Source organism: Felis catus, chromosome A1 (genome assembly GCF_018350175.1).
Source record: "Felis catus isolate Fca126 chromosome A1, F.catus_Fca126_mat1.0, whole genome shotgun sequence".
Taxonomy (NCBI): Eukaryota; Metazoa; Chordata; class Mammalia; order Carnivora; family Felidae; genus Felis; species Felis catus.
Window position 1 is genome coordinate 97,091,760 of NC_058368.1, and position 19,692 is coordinate 97,111,451.

Here is a 19,692-nt window from a genome sequence, read left to right on the forward strand (position 1 = left end):
GTGTGTATGTGTGTGTGTGAGAGAGAGAGAGAGAAGAACCATTGGTTCAATTGTATCGTGTGACCTTCGGCATCACGTACTACTCACATTGCAAGACATCACTCATTTATCAAGTTAAAATTTATTAGAAATGTTTGCTCATCTTGTGGAACATTCACAGAACATGTGACTCGCAATCCAAGGTTTTACTGTATCTAAAGTGGAGACAGAGAGAAACGTTAGTACCGAGTATTTGGGACACAGCTAGTATTCGGTTGTTATCAAGGTAAATAAATGCATCCAGCATACCAGCATACACACACATAAGGCAAGAACCATTAAGGGAATTAGAATTTGGAGAATACCTACCCTATGCTGAGCCCTAGATTTGTCTAAACAACTCAGTTCATGGTTACAAAACTATGAAACATTTTCTCTAGTACTCAAGGATCCTGAGAATCTATTGAGCCCCCGACCTGACCCATTTATTTCTTCTCCAACCCTCTAGCAGCCAGACAGTGGGTTGGACTCACCCAAACGAGGTCTCAAATTACGAGTGGATTCTGATTATCACTGTCACTCCTTTCTCCTACTTTCATAAATAATCGAGGTGACTCTACAGAGCCATTTTTTAAAAATAAATTGGCATACGTAACCACACAGCTGGCTCAGACTGTTACTCACCCCTGGTCACCCTGACTCGTGAAACTGATCGATGGTGGGCATGTAAAAGTCGCTGTATACCACTGTGACATTCTTAAATGGTCACAAACTCAGGCTATGAAGGCACATCTAGCAATAAGGGGCATCTTCAACTAAAAGGTTAATTCTCTTAGCAGCTGAAAAGTCTGCCCTCTCGGGCATATCTCAAAGCTGAGAACTTATCACATAAGGCACAATCTCATTGGGCATGCAGAGCAAATAACCTTGTTAAGAATGTAGAATGAAGAATGGCTATTCAAACAGGGTCGTAGCAGGTGAACAAGGGAAGGGTAGAAGGCAGTCAAGTATGAGGCCGCCGTGGATGTAATTTAAGGCACTTTAATAATTTGGGCATGTCCAGTGTTAAGAGAGCGGTTTGCCTGGCACCAGGTAGGGGCTAACAAAAGCACCCAATGAGGAGACCTCCGTGCAAGGATGCCAAAAATCCACCTTAATGAACTGAGGGGATGATGGCAAAGGGGCTCTGCAGGGTCAGCCAGCCTGCCGGCCACGCTGTCACAAAGGCCAGGATGGAGGCAGCTAAGAAAGGGCTTAATTATCCAGCCATTCCTCATTTGAGTTGGAGGGAGCCAGCAGGAGGAGGGTGCTGGACCACCAATTAGGTTAGTCAGGAGGTTATTCGGTATAAGATCAGAAACAGAGGTGAGGCAAAGCCAGCGGGGGGCAAAACATCAAAGGTCCTCCTGGCCGTCAGGGGGTTCCCCTTCCCACTGTGGACCAGACCATTCCCATGACCTAAGGCTTCATTAGGTCGTCATTTCTGGCACCACTGAAATTCTGACCTTCTGTCTCAGAGAAGGATGTCATAACCCAGGATGCCCGGTGAACTCTAATCAGTGACAATTTTAAAGACATTTTATTGCATCGTGGGTTTGACAGCCAAATGCTATTTTATAAGAACGCTTGTCTTAAGAACACTTCACTATAACAAAAGCATCTTTCTCTGACGTCTGCGATCATCACAGTTCACAGAATGAACGCCAGTGGCAGAATCATTCAACAAGACGTTTCAGGCTGGAAACATTCTTCCTGGTTCCTCTTGCAGTGATGTTCCCAGAGAATCCCTTTTCCATCCTCCGAAAATATCCTTAATCCTTGACGGAAAAGCCTGGATAACTAAGTATATTAGCACTACACTAGGCCCTAAGTCACGAAATCACAATGGAGAAATTGGTAGAGGACAGGTTTTAGGAGAGTTTTAGCCACTCAACCATTTAGAGTATCTTCTTTTTACCATACTATTAAGCTCAGACACACATCCAGTGGGCTAAATACTCTAAACCCGAAATACATAAATTCTCCCTGAAATACACAAACCCTCCCTAAAATATGTAAATTCCACACCTGAATTATATAAACAATCCTAGCCAAATCCAGTCCTGGTACCATATATCCTTATTTGCCTTTTGGTTGCAAGATAAATTCATACCTACAGGATTTCCTAAGATATTTCAATCTCCTACTCCTGGCCATAAATAAGTGGGCAGGAGAAAATTAACAATATATTTGATATTATATAACTTTTTAGTAATTTATTCTGTATACATTTATCTTATTCTATTCTATAAACATTTGGATTTAATTGGTGAAGATTGATTTGTGTGATAGAATTTAATAATTACAAAAATATGATGTATTTTATTAAGACTATACTTAATCTTAATAAATACTATTAATCATTTAAAATTAATAATTGATCATTATTGATAATGCTTTCCATTTTTCATATCTTTGAGGTAGTCAGTGTCATGAACCTTGCTATTGTAGTAATATAATATATTCTATTTTAAAACATACCCTAAAATACATATGTATACATTCCTTTCTTTACTGTGAGGTGTTTTTTTTTTTCCAGTTTCGAATACATTTTGGGTTCAGTGTTGGGATGGAGGAAAGAAAAATCCACATTGCTTCACTGAAACTTACTGATAGAAAAGGTTATGAATAAGAATAAACCCCAGTAGTTTTACCCCCTCATTAAAATCCATCATTTGGGTATTTAGTGAGGTTGAGAGTTGGGGGAAGGAGTGACTCAGTCTTCTGCATCACAGTTGTCTCCTTTTCAAACGGAGGACAAGCAGGTATAAAATGCTGCCTGACCCGGGACAATAGCTCAGGATAATACATGCCACTTGGTGGATTAAAAATTTATAAGATATTTTTCCATCTCTGCTTGGAATAAAAATGAATATATTCTTGTCTCGTGGCACATGATTTTTTACTCAGAGCTGAAGAGATGTGCAACACCTTAAATTCTGTGGGGTTTGCCTTTCTAATTATATTACACAGGAAATAAGCCAAACAACCTGAGTACCTGGCAGGAGAGTCCCATACCCCCCACATACAAGTAAACTCTCTTTACATACAAATCCCAGTAGATGGGAATGTTATAGCTTTACCACCACCACCAGCACCCCCCCCACACACACACACACATGCTCATACACACAGTCACACACACACACACACACACACACACACACACACACACACACCTGTACCATGTCAAGATAACATTTTTCATTAAAGATTTCATTCCACATCACACCATGTACCTGTGTATGTGTGCTTGGGCACACGTGAGTATACTCTCACGGTATATAAAATGTAACAGCTATCTCATGTTTCCAAAAGTCACATTCATGTTTTCCCTTTGGTACCAGGCAGGGGCTAACAAAAGCACCCAATGAGGAGACCTCCATGTAAGGATGCTAAAAATCCACCCCAGCGAACGAAAGGGTCTCCTGCCAGCCAGGTGGCAGCGTGCTGATAGAAATCTCATGGGACAGGGGGTGGGGGAAGTTGGTACATGCCCACATGGACACATGGAAAGTCTGGAGCCTGCCCTTTGCCCCATAAGTTACCTAGAGAGGAAACCTTTTGTTATGTGTAGTCATGTAACTTTGTTTAAATACATCAACAGAGAAAACTGATTTTCCCCCTTAAGGCAAGGGTTGAAGGTAATCTAAAAATATGTGTCATCTTTTGAAAGATGGCATTAATTTGTTTTGATCTCTAATGGTGCTGATTATCCACATTCCTTTCTACTGAGGACATGGCCCTCCCCTCAGGCCCTTTTATTTCTTGCCTTGCCCTGTATTGCTGCAGTTACTATGATGGAATACAACAGCTCACAATTTCTGTGATTAGAAATAATTCTGGATATGAGTAGATTCAGAGATGACTAAAATCATTGTAATACCTCAGCAATGTTGTGCTCAAAGATTTTTATTAAAAATAAACTACTATTTTTGAATGAAATAAAAGTGTTATTCATGCAATCCACAAAAGAGAGAAAGCTTTTTCAAGGCATTAGTAAAAAGATATGGGCAGAGAGCAGAAAGGAAAGATGTTTAAGATAAAATAAAAAATTGAATTCCTATAATTATGTAGCAAGAATTAAACTTAAGTCCCAGGCTCTCAGAGATCCAGGAGAAAGGCTGAGAGTTTCAAGGTGAAATCCCAACTGAGAAGATAATTCAGCTAGCCATTGTAACCATCTGGGGTGATGAATGCAGAAATGCCCAGCAAAAGGCAACTATCAGAAGTCAACAATTTTTCCTTACAACTAGCTTTTTTTTAAATATGAAATTTATTGTCAAACTGGTTTCCATACAACACCCAGTGCCCATCCCAACAGATGCCTTCCTCAATGCCCATCACGCACTTTCCCTTCTCCCTCACCCGCCATCAACCCTCAGTTTGTTCTCAGTATTTAAGAGTCTCTTATAGTTTGCCTCCCTCCCTTAGTCTTTCTTTTTTAATGTTTACTTATTTTTGCATGCACACAAGAGTGGGGGGGCAGGGCAGAAAGAGAGGGAGACATAGAATCCAAAGCAGGCTCCAGGCTCTGAACTGTCAACACAGAGCCCGACACAGGGTTCGAACCCTTGAGCCGTGAGGTCATGACCCGAGCCGAAGTCGGACACTTAACCAACTGAGCCACCCAGGTGGCCCTCCTTAGAACTAGTCTTTACACAGACACACATTATTAATTTATTAGCTATGGTCACTGTATCATATACTATTTTCCCTAGCCCTTGGATCAAGTCCTTGGAAACAAGAAAGACATAGTAGAGAAACATTCCACCTCTGTGATTTCCAACATTACTGATAAATTCTGATAAAACACCATCTAAAATAAACAATAGGATTTTACACCTAAACATTCCACTTTTTTTCAAAAATTAGATTTCTACAGCTAAAAATTGGGAGGGAACTCTAGAAGCTGATGTGAAGCTTAGTGTGATATGGCATTTTAATTTGAAAAGGCAAACAACTCAAGAGAGTCTGCTGAAAAACTATTAGAATTAACTTTTCAAAAGCTCAGTAAAAAAACTTACAAGGTTGATTTTTAAAAGTCAAACTCTTTGTAAACTAACATAAACCAATTAGAAAATGTACTGGAATAATAAGTACATATTATTATTATACATATTATTATAATGTGTATATGTGTTATATATATGTAATATTATACAATTATTATAATATGTATATTATTGTACATAATAATATGTACAATAGCAATAAAAACATGATACCTACCAACAATCCAAAGAGAAAATGCGCATTATCATTTATATAAAGAAAAACACAAAGGTTGCTAGACAGATGTAAACACAGAAGACAAAAATAAAGAGAGATGCTATTTTCTTGGACAAAAAAAAAATCCTTAAATTATCTAGAAGAACAAACAGATAAATATAAATAGGAAAGAAAATGTTAAAGAAGAGAAATGAAATTAGTTCAACCAGATCTGAAAACATATAAAGCTACCATCATTGAATCTTAAAAAGGCATGAGGAAAAAAAAAAAAACACAATTCTATAGAAACAAACCCTCAGGTATGGAGCAGGTGTCCAATAAAAATGCAATATGAGCTACATAGAGAATTGAGATTTTTCTAATACTCACATCTTAAAGAGTAAGGTAAAAGTGAAGTTGATTTTAATAGTGTAGATTACATTATTTACATGTCATTAATATATGTCATGTTATATATATTTTATTACACCCAAAATATTATCACTTTTACATGTCATAAGTATCAAAACAGTATTGAGGTGGCATTTTGGGGTTTTTTTGTTTTATTTTTTAATGTTTATTTTTATTTTTGAGAGAGAGAGAGAGAGAGAGAGAGACAGAGCATGAGGGGGGAGGGGCAGAGAGAGAAGGAGACACAGAATCTGAAGCAGGCTCCAGGTTCTGAGCTGTCAGCACAGAGCCCCATGCAGGACTTGAACTCATGAACTGTGATCTCATGACCTAAGCCAAAGTCAGACGCTTAACTGACTGAGCCACCCAGGGGCCCCAAGGTGTTTTACATTCTGCTGTTATGCTGTTGTTCTAAGGTCTCAAAGTACGCATTTTACACATCTCAGTTTGGCCTAGCCATATTCCAGTGCTCAAGAGTCACATACAGCTATAGGCTACAGTATTGGGCAGTACAGGTACAGAGAAAATGTGATTTAAAAAAAACAACCATGAATTCATTAAGCGGTAAGCAAACAATTTCCCTTTTGATATGTTTATATATATATCTTAATCAGCGAGCAGTATAAGCTCCAAGGATATAAACAAGTTAAATTGTTTAATAAAACAAAATTCACCAATGTTAGAATAATATAAATGACTCTGCCAAAGGAAGGGAGAAGAAAATCATCCAGTCTTTAAAGGAACAGAAGCAGTCTCAAAACACATGGTCTGCAGATTTCGTGATGGGGAATATCAAAACTTTTTCATATCTGAACTGGTAAAAACAAATATTTGCCATAAATATGACCAAGAAAGTTTTAATCATTTTGAGGAGCTCAGGTAAATCAAGGTGCAAACCAGTAAGAATCCCAACAGATTAATGGACAAGGGCAGGAACAGAGAATTTAGAAAAGAAAATAATCAAATAGTGAGCAAAGAAATGGGGGGAGGGGCCCACCTTCCTAGTAATCCCAGAAAGGCAAATTTAAACCAAAAAATGGTGTAATGCTCTCTCCTTCCTCCAACACCCAATATTCATGTCTTCTAGCTTTTCTCATCTTGGATACAATCTTTAAGGGTGTAGCTATGGTTAGTAAATGCTATGACATCCTATGTTCTACCATTTGAAAGAATTCTGAATATAAATAGAGTGGAAAATGACTAAAAATCACTGTACTAACTGACTTATTTCATGTTCAAAGAATTTGAGAGAGAGAAAGAAAGAGGTAAAAAGAATCATGGCATACCGGAATGGATAGGACCTCAGACATCTAAAACACAGTGAAGGAATGTAAATGAAGCTGTACATTGAGGAAAGTTACTTTTGTTTTCCAAACTCTTAACACCCTCAGGTATCATAGGTGATCTCAAATGTTCAGCAGCTGCAATGACATATCGTAAAAAAGAATAAAAATAGTAATCATCAAAAAAGATAAATTTTAACACCCATGGTTGCAGCAGTGAAGGAAAAGCATTGGTTAAGAGATTAAGGCTCAGCCTACCCAAATCATAATGTATGTAACAAATGCTAATATAGTACCTACTAAGTGCTGGTGCTATTCCAATCAAATCCTCACAATAACCCTATGATGTAGGTATTATTAATATACCCATTTTACAAACAACTGGGGCATCTTACGGACAAAGAGCTAAGTAACTTTTTTAGGAAAACATTAGTAAGAGTATGCATTAATTACTATCCTGCCCATAGGAGACGTAAGCACTTTCTTAAAAGCAGGCTAAATTTCTGCTAATTAAATATTTAATGAATGCTTATTATGTTAGCATATTGGTTTTAAAGAGGTCCAATTTATGACACAATTGAGTATGCTTTTATCTGCTGAAGTAACACTTAAGATAGTGTACTAAGAATCCCTTACATGTACTAAGGTATAAAGTGTGTTAAAATAACTTTATAAGACTTAGAACAGCTTTATTACATACATGTTTGTAGAGTTTTATGGCTATCCTATTTTCCTTCAAGGGTTCTGGTGGCTTATAACAACCCATCTTTAATCAGAAACACAGGCTCCCCTCACTGGTATCACTGGAAAAATCAATGTTATTCTCATTTCTCCCTTAGCTCCAGGAAAGAGGAGCAGAAAACATAACACCATTATGGAAATGGATATGACATGGAGAATGTCCCACAAAACAAAAGGGGAGATGAAAAGCCTGTTCTTTACATCCCCTTTGGATTTAGAGATAAGGGGTAAGGAGACAAGGCCTTCCTGAACACATAGTCTAGAGGCTCAAGTCATGGAGAAGAAATTATGATTAAATTGAAGAGAAAAGTCAAAGCAGACTGGAGCTGTGGCCACATTCTTGTTTGTGTCTAAGAGAGCATATACCCTCACACACCCAACTCCACCTGTTCCTTTAGATTGGAGGTGACAGGACAGTGCATTTAGCAAGGGAAAGCATCTGGGTTGGGCTCTCCAGCCTCCGTGGACCTGGAGAGTTTCCTATACCATGGGCTTGCAGAGAGAAGTCAAGGCTGGTCCGTCTCAGGAGGTCATCTCAGGATTTGTCGTGATGGCCTGAAACAACTCTGTCGTTCAGGGCTTCAGAGCAGGTCAGCCAGCCTGGGGGCTTAAAGGAGCCATAACTGGAGCTCAGGCAGTGGGCCAGTGCCAGTCAGGACTAAGCCTGTGCTTCATCAGGCCAACAGACTCCATCATGAATTCACCAGTCATATTGACGTGAGGATTAAATGGCAACACCAGGCAGACAAGGATGACCTCAGAAACCAGAGGCCCAGAGGAAAGGATAAAGCCCCTCAATGGGTCTCAGGCCACCTTCTTGCCACTTCAAAGGTGTCCAAGCTCCACCCCAACACTAATAACCCAGACTCCATCTTGGAGACAAAACAGGAAGAGGAAGAAAGTCTGAATTTATTAGCATTTATCCGAGAGGGTGATGAGTCATCACTGCTTTAAGTTTTTGAAGAGAACTAAAATTTGTGTGTTGGATTAAATGTTACTTCTTTTCATGCACTCTGCAGGGCAGGGCTCAGGAAGATGAAGAAATTTACAGAAAAAAAAATAAGCGACTTTTTTGGATGAGTACCTGAATGTAGTGTGTACCTGTTATTACTTGACTTCAATATGGCATAAAGGAATCTGTTTTCCAGAGACCTGGATTATGATGGACTTGCTTCCAAAATATTGTCATATTGTGGCAGAGAAAAAGAGACAGAGACAGGAAGAGAGAGACTCTGCTTTGGAATTAGTGTCTTTGTAGAAAAATCTCCCATTAATAAAAGCATTGCTTATCCCTCATTATGAACTAAGCACTACTGTGAATAGCTTCCAGTATGAACTCATGAATCCTCATGATCATACTATGTGGGGCAGTTTTTTATCATCCCCATTTTACAGATTCAAAAAGTGAGACCTGGAAAGGTTAAACGACTCACTGTGGTTGGACTGCTGATATGTGATAAAGCTCACAGTTTATATTTTTATTGTCCTATTGCCCATTCTATGCTACTTTTTGGGCAAACAAGTCACTTCAAGGCTAAATGTGTCCACTTTTCCTCCATTCCTCTTATAGCTAAAGGTTGCTTGTCAGAGATGAGAAGCCCTTACCTTTTGCCACAGGCCACCACCTGACTGACCTATTCCCTGGGCTCCAGAAACTTCCAGCTCAATGTCTCCAGTCAAACGCATCATCCTCACCTCAAACTCAGAATGCCTCCAACTCTACATGGCTTCTTCTCCCGGAATCACTCCACTTATTGTATTCTCCATTTCAAATTGGCACCGGTATCTTCTCAAGTCACACCTGGAATCACCTCTAGAACCACTTTCTTCTGTTCCTCATCCTTCATATCTAGTCTATATCAGGTTCTGAAGATTCAACCTCTCTCTAACCTCTCAAATTCTGTCTCATTTCTACTTTTACTTCGTCTTGCTGGTAATGAAAGTAGGCTCTAGAGTCATATCTAGTTAAAATCTTGACTCCAAAACTTGCTAGAAATACGACCTTGAGCAGGGTTTTAGCTCAAGCTGTTATAACAAAAATACTTACTCTAGGTTGGAAGCCTTAACAAGAAACATTTATTTCTCGCGGTTCTAGAGGCTGGAAGTCTGTCACCAGGGGCCAGCATGGTTCTCAGTGACAGCCCTCTTCCTGCTCCCATATGGCTGTCTTCTTGCTGTGTCCTTACATGGTGGAGAGAGGGCGCTCTGGACTCCTCTTCTCCTTATCATGGGGGGTCCACTCTCATGACCTTTGCACACCTAATCACCTCCCAAATACCATAACATTGGGGATTTAAGTCTTCAACCTTTGAGTTTTGAGGAAACAAACATTCAGTCTATAGTAAGCAGTTTATAGCCCTTCCTTGCCCAAACTTCTCCATCTATAAAGTAGAGATGAATAATAGCACCGGTTGCTCAGGATGCTATATAAGGATTAAATCATGTATGTAAAACACCTGGGACAGTTCCTTTTACATAATAAATATATTTTCATCATTCTTGCACATTTTCATTACGCCACAGTGCTATCATCAAGGTTCAGCCCTTCTTCATCTTTCACCTGGACAAATTACAATACACCTATAACTACCTCCCACGTCCTCTTTCCAACCCCATGCTTCTCCAAGCCAATATGTATATTGCTATAACTAAAACAGAGATGGGATTGTGTCACTCAAAAATTCCCCAGCACCAGCAAAGTAAGGAAGAAACGTCCTACGCTGAGGTTGAGGGCAGGGCTCCAAGGCTTTCCACAGGCCATCCAAGGAATCGCATAAGAGCATAAATCCACTCCTCGCAAGTTAACCTCAGCCAAGAATGCCCCAGACCTGAGTTCCCAAGGCTTTGAGAACCCTGTATCTCCCAGAACCCATGCATTAGCTAAATCAGGAATGCCATGTCAGAAAAGATTCATCATCTGCCCTTACAGACCTGGTCTCAACCCCCTTTTCCTCCTAGGAGACTCTCATCACCTAAAGTAAAAACTGTTTTCCCCTTTGCTTCCTGAAATGCAACATGTGTCAGTCCGTCTCCTTTCCCAGATAATCAAGTCACACACCATACCGTTAGCAGTCGTGCACAAGGGGCATCCCCATAGACTTCCGATTACATTGTTTATCCTGGAAAACAGGGCTTTCCACTCACCTACTAAAGGTTATCAATCCTACCTGCCTCCTTGGTAGGGGAAATTAAATTGAGGCAGGGAGGGTTGGGGCTACGACTGCCTTTGGCAAAAGGGACCTACCTCGAGTGCCGGAAAAACAACTTACTCTGCCAAGGGTGACAAGAATGACATCAGCAGCAGGATACCCATCTATGTCTGCCTTGGGCTTTCCCTCTCAGGGCAGGAACTAAGTCTTCTCTGTTTTTCCATCTCCAGGGTCCAGCACCGCGTCTGCCACATGGCAGGTCCAAACAAACTCCAGTTCCATTCGACCCATTCGACAGATAGGACATGTACATGCACATGAGTCCTCACTATCTTGCCTCCCAGCTAGCTATAGGAGATCCTTAGGTTAGAAAAACTCCTGAGTCCTTTTCCAGGGTGGTCTACAATAGGATACAATTTCTGAGCAAGATCATTAAATAACTCAGTAATATGCAGCGTTTCTTCTCACCTGCTAAATTTCAGTACCAGATCTGGGCATAGTACAAGTATAATCCAGCATTTCTTCTTTGCTGCTACAAGTTAAGGAAATTTCCTCCTGTTTCAGTGGCATTAAACTGCCTCCCAGTCTCTCCAGGAAACGGCGCATGTCTATTTTAAGTGTGTAGGGAAGACCAGCTACCTGTTATGGGTGCTAGACACAGCTATGGGGTCTCCCCTATGTTTCAGTATCAAAGACCGGATAGTGCACATTACTCTCCCATCACACTGCACAGCCCACTTAATGCCTGCAGGAGAGAAACCCCCCTCAAAGGCACCTTTGGCACATTGTCACGCTTGCCCCTAAAAGGCCCATTGGTTGTTACTCCTTGTTTTCCCAAGTGATTGGATTCTGCCAATAGTCCTGAACGGTGGAAACCCAAAGTAGGGAACCTAGACCCTAGAGCAAATTTGGACCTCATGGGTTGCTAGATTCTTCATTTTTAGCCCCACTTCATTCACCAGCACAGGCGCAATGATCTTTGTAAAATGTCTTAAGAACCTTATAGTAAATAAAAATGATAAATGTTGACCTTCGTGGTCTCTTTCCAGCCCTAAAAATCTATGATTCGTTTCTTCTCAAGACTTCACATTTTCAAGGCCCAAGGAGGCTTAAGTAATAAGCCAATGTAAATAGCAGGTAATGGGCCCTGATAAATGTCCTGAACTGAAAGACTAGCCAAAGGGAAAGAAAAAAGAAAAAGAAAAAAAGTAAGAAAGTACAATAAAACTGCAAATGTCTTTACAGCTGCCATCAGAGATGGTGGGAAGCCTCAAACACTGCCCTTGAGAGCAACTTAAAACTAAGCAGTCTGTGAACACAAGCAGAGAGCATTTCTTGCCTTCACAAAACCGTTCTTTAAGAAGGTCAACAGTCTTAACTTCACTATTCCAAGCGTCGAGATGCGGCATTGGGCAGCCAGGTGTCCCCACACACTGTACTATCAAGACATGGGTTGGCTAAGGGTACCTGGATTGTCAGCCGCCAACGGGTGAGTTGTGTTTTCTGGCCAAACGTTCAGCCTGGTAGGAGGGAATGTATGTTCATCTCTTCTCAGGCACACACACAAAAGAAGTTTCTGCCTAGAAATTAGACAAAACAGAAAAACCAAATCTATTTTTGGCTCCCGAATCCTTTTCCCACACTGTGTGCATCTTTCCCCCAGCCGTCTTCCTGGCCAGTGTTACCTTGGATACTCTGGGACCAGATCCACAGCTACCATTTTCTACCTTTTCAAGTCTGCTGAAAATAAAATTGCCCAAGGCCACCACCGCAGAGGCCTAGTTGTCCCCCGGAGTGACACGTCCTGGTGCACCTCTTGGCACTATGTTCGACAACTTTCTGCAGGTGCTGCACAGAGACTCTTAGGTTACCAGAATGATTTTATGTTACCAGGTCCAGATGTGTGTTATGTGTACCAGGCAATAGGTTTGATCTATGGTATTGATCTATCAGCCCACAACACCACACTTCTTTTAGGAAGACCAGAAAATTTTTAAAATTGATAGTAGGTTCATGGTCTAGATTGGGGTCTAGAATTATTATTTAAAAATTTTTAAGTTTGTTGAGTTAAAATGTAATAGATGAGGTTTTGGTAAAGAAATGAGATAAGATAAGATAATGAGATGAGATGAGATGAGATGAGATGAGATGAGATGAGATGAGATGAGATGAGATAATAAAATAAAATAAAATAAAATAAAATAAAATAAAATAAAATAAAAAATAAGGGGCGCCTGGGTAGTTCAGTTGGTTAAGTGTCCAATTCTAAATTTCAGCTCAGGTCATGATCTCACGGTTCATGAGTTCAAGCCCCATATTGAATTCTGAACTGAATTCAAGTGTGGAGCCTGCTTGGGATTCTCTCTCTCCCTCTCTCTGACCTTCCTCCACTCTCTCTCACTTGCTCTCTCTCTCTCAAAATAAATAAACATTTTTTAATAAAAAAAATAAAAGTAATTCAAATAAAAAATAAAATAAAATTGCCTAAGAAGTGCAACAACTTCTCTGAAATTCCTGCAACACACTTTCTTTGCTATACTTCCTGCTTCCACTTCCGGATTTTTTTTTCATACTTTAAATCTGTCTTAATACTTTGGATCTGAGGGTACCTTTTGGTCTTTGCTCTTCAATTTCCTCCATCATAATGTTTTTTGTGAACAGACTGCTTAATGTACTCAATAATGGAAGCTCCTAGGGAACTCAATAAAAGTAGTAAATTGCTTGTTGTTTATATTAGGCGTTGACAACAGAAGCCTGGTGACCTAAGGAATGGGAGAGCATGTGTCCTTTTGGTTCCCTGTCGGGGCGAGAATGAAATTACAAACCAGTCTGTGTTCTACGCATACTGGTCTGGGTTCACTGTTTAGAAATATCAGTATGATATCCAGACTATGGAGTCATTTTTCTGTCATAATTTTTATTTAGGGAGCAAAAAAAAATATAGTGATTTTCATTTGGAAACTGAGCCATGACTGACATTACAAGTTCCATGTATTTTTGTTCCAACAAAGCCAATATTTCTCTGCTGTTTTTTAGTACAGTGCATACCCACAGGGCTAATCCACTGATGCTGTCTAGGTTGGTCTCTTTTTATCCCTTTGTATACATCCTGGGGCCAGGGAGAGCATGGTGTTCTGTCTTCCAGCTTTTAAAATCCTATCTCCCCATAGCACTAAAGAGGAAATAACTTAGCAGAGAAAAGCTTCCCATAGCATCTTGCTAATGAAGAGGATTTTAGCTGTTTCCAGAATGTTCTTCACATCAGGTAAGTATTACACTTCTCAATAAGTACATAAACAGAGCCTAGCCTCATTAATCCTAAAGCCCAGCATTCCATATTTTCCTCTTTCAGTTTCCAGCCTTCGATGTGTAATGACATGGTATACATATCTGTCCTTTTTATCATGAAGCCAATCTCCTCCCTATTAATTAACCTCAATGCTAATTAGCTTATTTAAGACCTACTTGCAGAGCTTACAGAAAATAACAACATATCCATGATGTCAGCAATCAAAGCCAAACAAAATTGGGACAAGGCCAGAGATGAAAGCTCCTCAGTGAGATTCAGGGATCAAGGAGAAAGGGGTGCTGTAAGTTTAAAAGACTTTGCACAGTAGTCTTTGTGGCCATTTGCTTATTTGTAAGAGCCATTTCAGAAGGACTCATCTGAGGAATAAACTTAAGGAGAAAGCTGTAAGTATATACCAGTGCTATTTCACCTTAACCCTCCAGCCCTCTCACCCTCTACTCCTTCCAGATCACCAGTCCTGGGACAGGGGTGGAACTGTTTGGCTTACCAGAAACACATGATTAGCCCAGACTAGCAAAGAAAAAAAAAAAAAAAAAAGACAACTGTTGCTCATGTACATGTAGGATCCAATAGTGGTGGGCAGATTTTAAAGAAATTTCTATCCTTGGGAAGACATACAGCACCGATGTCTAAGCTGTCCATCAGGTGCTATTACCTAATAGTCCTGGGGTCCATTTGCCTGCTTATTTCCAATACAAGGCAGAGTGGAGCAGGGAACTATAGCAGCAACCTTTCAAATCCACATTCCTTGAATCCTTTGCAAAAAATTCTCTGTGTGCTACCAGCCATCCCCAACATCAATGTTATCAATTTTGAAGGCTTTCTTACCACTCCTAAGTACCACAAGGCAAACAGGAATAGTGTAAAATATGGTTGCTACTGGTCCTGATTGGCCATTATAGGAATGTGCAGGCATGTGTGCAAAGGTAAGTGTATATGCCTACCTGTACTACTGTATACTCTTGACTTTGACTTGCTCTCCTGTTTTTTTTTTTTTTAATCACGGGGTTTTTTTTTAAGTTCATTTATTTATTTTGAGAGAGAGAGAGCAAGCAGGAGAGCGGCAGAAAGAGGGGGAGAGAGAGAATCCCAAGCAGGCTCCACGCTGTGAGTGCAGAGTCCAATGCAAGGCTTAATCTCACAAACCATGAGATCAGGACCTGAGCCGAAATCAAGACTCAGATGTTTAACCAACTGAACCACCCAGCCATCCCTGCTCCCCTGTTTCTAATATCCCTAAAGCTATCCCTGGGTGCATCATCACCCAGGAGCTGAGTGGGTGACAAGACAGCTGAGCAGCCAGAGCGAGGGAATTTCACCCAGATCACATCCCACTGAAGCACGACACTTACACTTTTGCAGTGTATGGTCAGCACAGCTCAGATTTAATTAAAGCACTCAATCGCACCATTACCATTTTTGGTGACAGCTCAGGTATAAATATATTAAGCACAATTCTTTCCAGGCACTGCTTGTAGGCAGTCTCTTTAAATGCCCTTTTGTCTTCTCTACCCTATTTCCAAAGCCCTGAACTTTTAGCTTATAAATGATTAGTACCTATACACTTCCCCCTTCAATTCCTAAGTTAAATTACCATCTTTAGCCTTTTTTTGGAATCCTCAGGAGTAATAAGTCTCTTCCATTGGACCATAATTCCTGCCTTTTAACCTTAATCAAAACCGCATTGACATCCCAACCTCCTTCCTCATTGCTGACTTCTCTTTATCTCCTCTCACACTGGCCTGGATGTAAATTTTCTCTCTTCCTACAGATGCTGGACATTGCCTTGTATCTCTTCCATACCATGCTCTGGGATTCTCTCATTTCTCCATTTACTATTGGAATCCTTTTCTCTCATTTATTCACTCATTCATCCAACATCTATTTACTGAGAACCAACAAAGTGCCAGGAACTGTTCAAGGGCTGGAGGTACGTTGGTGAACAAAACAGATTAAGATCCCTGCCTTTTCAGAGCTTACATTCTAGAAAGTGGAAGCAAAGAAATTAAAAAATGAACATCCAGCTTAAATGTTACTAGACTGTGGTCAGTACCTTAGAAAAAAGAGACAAGTAGGCCAGGGCAAGGTGAACAGGAGTATGGTGAAGGTAACCTCCTGGAGGAAACTTGAACTTGGCAAGAGAGTTAGCTAAGTAGACATCTTGAAGAAGTACATTCAAGAGGAAAAGGCAGCCAGCTCAACCAAAGGCTCTTGGGCTGAAGGGCACTTGACCTTGTCTGGAACATTCAGTGAGTGATGACTGGCCTGTGTGGCCAGAACAGGGGAAGAGCAGACCCCTCTGGAACATCACCCAGTCTTCTCTACTTGCTGACGGACAGTGTCTCCCACTCAAAATAGAATCATATCCCTTTTAAACATGATAATATGCATCTGTGTGTGGGTAGTTCCTAGACCTTTAAAAAAAATAAGTGGCTGCCCAGGTCAATTTTAAAAATCTTGACACACATTACTTTGTATGACCTCCTCTAGATGGGGGCTATCTTCCTAAACTTCTATCACTCATATTTCTGGGGACATGCAATTATCCTCGCTCTGAATAAACAGACTGTATGTCCCATAGGATACACTAGGAAAAGGCAGACACTGAGTGGTCCACAGCAGAGGGAGAAATGTGTGAAGAAAATGAGTTAGCTACCAGGCAAGAGAGATGAGAACAGGGCAATGGTTCTCCCACTGAAATGATTCAGTCTTCTCTATCCCATCTTGGCACTCCTAACAAATTTGTATGGGTCCAGGAACATGGGAAAGATGCATGCATCTTGTAGAAGACAGTGTCAGGGCAAAGAAATGCATAAATAAGACTGCTTTTTTAAAAAAATATATTCACGCATTAAACAAATACTTGTCCTGCGGTGACAGAGATGAGCAAAAACATGGCCCTGAACCTAAGCTGCTCACCGTCTGCTTAGGTTGTTAAGCCAACACATAAACAGAATATAAATTAATAAATCCTCTCAGTTTTAAAGGCAGGAGTTCTAAATCAGGGTGTTCTTCAGATTTCACCTCTGGAGGTGTTTTTTAACATGTACCTGGCAGCCCATCCAGGCACCTCTAAGCCCATGTTTTTTAACCTTCACTACTGCACATCAGAATCACCTGAAGAGTTTTTAAGAGAAGACTGTGTCTGAGTCCAGAAATTCTGATTTAATTGTTCTGGGATGTAGCCTGGGCACAAGAATTTTTAAGCTCCCCGTGAGATTCTAGTGTTCAGTCAAGGTTGAAAACCTCTATGGTAGACAGAATAATTGTCCCAAGATGACCAGGTTTTAATTCCCAAAACCTATGAATACGTTACCTTAACTGGCAAAGGGGCTTTGCAAATATGATTATGTTAAGGATCTTGAGATGAGACTACCTGGACACCCAGGTGGGCCCAGTGTAACCACCAGGATCCTTGTAAGATGTAGGTGGGACATTCAGAGTCAGTAGTAAGAGACGTGGTAATAGGAGGAAGAGGATGGAGTGAAGGAAGGATCAGGAGCCAAGGAGCGGAGGTGGCCTGTCAAGGCTGAAAAAGCATTCAAAAGCAAGGAAATACATTCTCTCTAGAACCTCCAGTAGGAACAGAGCTCTGCTGACACTGACACCTTATTTTTAGACTTTTGACCTTCACAACTATAGAAGAATAAGTTTATGTTGTTTTAAACCATTAAGTTTATGTTGATTTGTTACAGCAGCAATGGGCAATGAATATATCGCTGCTTTTGCCAGTAGGTCTGGAATGGAACCCAGGTATTGGAAATCTGCATGCATGTGCATGTGTGTGTGCATTTTAAGTTCACCAGGTAAAAAAAAAAAAAAAATGTATGCTCCCAGTTGCAAACTACCAAGGGAAAAAAATAAATTTCCAATTTCCTTCGTAAGCACGGATGTGCCAGTAAAAGACCAGCTCTCCAAGCCCATAGTGAGAAGGGAGCATGGGAGGATGGAGAGTATAAATACTGTGCTATAAATACTCCCATCATGGCCAAGTTTCAAGCTTAACAGCTAGCTAGCATAATTCCTAAGAATTAAATGAAGGTCTCTCCAGAATTGGTACAGACTGGCTCCAACACAGCACTGGTAGGGCACTGGGGAAAACATAGGGCAGTTCTTTTATTTTTTAAATAATTAATTAATTTTTAATTGTATTTAAATCCAAGTTAGTTAACATACAGTGTTATAATGACTTCAGGGGTAAAATTTAGTGACTGATCACTTACATAAAATACCCAGTGCTCATCCCAACAAGTGCCCTCCTTACTTCCTATCACCCATTTAGCTCACCTCCCCACCCAAATCCCCTCCAGCAACCCTGTTTGTTCTCTGTATTTAAGCATTTCTTACAGTTTGCTTCCCTCCATGTTTTTATCTTATGTGTTCCTTTCCCTCTCCTGTTTTGTTTCTTAAATTCCACATATGAGTGAAATCATATGATAGTTCTCTTTTCTGACTGACTTATTTCTCTTAGCATGATACATGCTAGTTCCATCACGTTGCAAATGGCAAGATTTCATTCGTTTTGATCACCAAGTAATATTCCAGCAGATCTTAAGGCCTATTTGATCTGAGCCTGTCTGAGGCCCAAGTAAAAGGAATCCTAGATCACTGGAATTTACTGGAATTTGAGTCCAAAACTCACCTAATAATGTGTTACTTTCACTCATTCAACAAGTATTTTTTTAGCTCGCATTCTTCTGGGAACTGTTTTAGGCACTGAGGACATGACATTTAACAACATATCCATTTTTCCCTCAAACATGCAATACAAATTTGTCAAGACCTACTCTGTACCAAGCACTATTCTAAGCCCTGGATATATACTATTAAATTTTTTTTTAATCCACCTCATGGATGGGGCACCTAGGTTAAGCGTGTGACCCTTGATTTCAGCTCAAGTCATGATCCCACGGTCATAAGATTGAGCCCCATGTTGGGCTCCATGCTGGGCATGGAACATGCTTGGGATTCTGTCTCTGTCTCCCTCTTCCCCTTTCCCACTTGTGTGCACATGTTCTCTCAAGAAAGACAAAGAAAGAGAAAGAAGGAAAAGAAAGAAAGAAAGAAAGAAAGAAAGAAAGAAAGAAAGAAAGAAAGAAAGAAAGAAAGAAGAGAGAAAGAAAGAGAGAGAGAGAGAACGAAGGAGAGAAAAAGAAAGAGAAAGAAAGGAAGGAAGGGAGGAAGAAAGAAAAAAAGAGAGAGAGAGAAAGAAAGAAAAGAAAGAAAGGCAAAGAAAGGTCCACCTCATGGAGTTTGGTTTTAGGAGATAAAGGCACTTTGGAAACAAAAAAGTAAAATCTAGGAACATCAGATGGCTTATAGCTAAGGGGGAAAAAATGCAGTAGGAAAAAGACATAGGAAGTGGTGGAGGAAAGCAAAGATTTTACTAGAGCATGGAAGGCCTTCTGAAGCAGTACCATCGGAAAAATGAGAAAGGCAGCATGGAAGTGAAACATCTAAGTAAAAAGCATCACATTTAGAGGAAGCAGCATATACAAAGGTCATGAGATACAAGTGTATGTGGAAAATTCCATTTTGGGGCCAAATGCTCAAGGAAAAAATAAATGTA

At 40.2% G+C, this 19,692-nt stretch overlaps 1 protein-coding gene across 4 annotated transcripts in view; it reads right to left on the minus strand.

Moving 5' to 3' along the window:
• Positions 1-19,692, minus strand: part of DTWD2 (DTW domain containing 2) — a 462,321-nt gene that overhangs the window by 189,680 nt on the left and 252,949 nt on the right. For all 4 annotated transcript variants that reach the window (XR_006598135.1, XR_006598134.1, XR_006598140.1 and 1 more), the window contains one exon: positions 12,281-12,393. The gene's annotated coding sequence lies outside the window, so the exon portion shown is untranslated. The remainder of the gene's footprint in view (positions 1-12,280; positions 12,394-19,692) is intronic.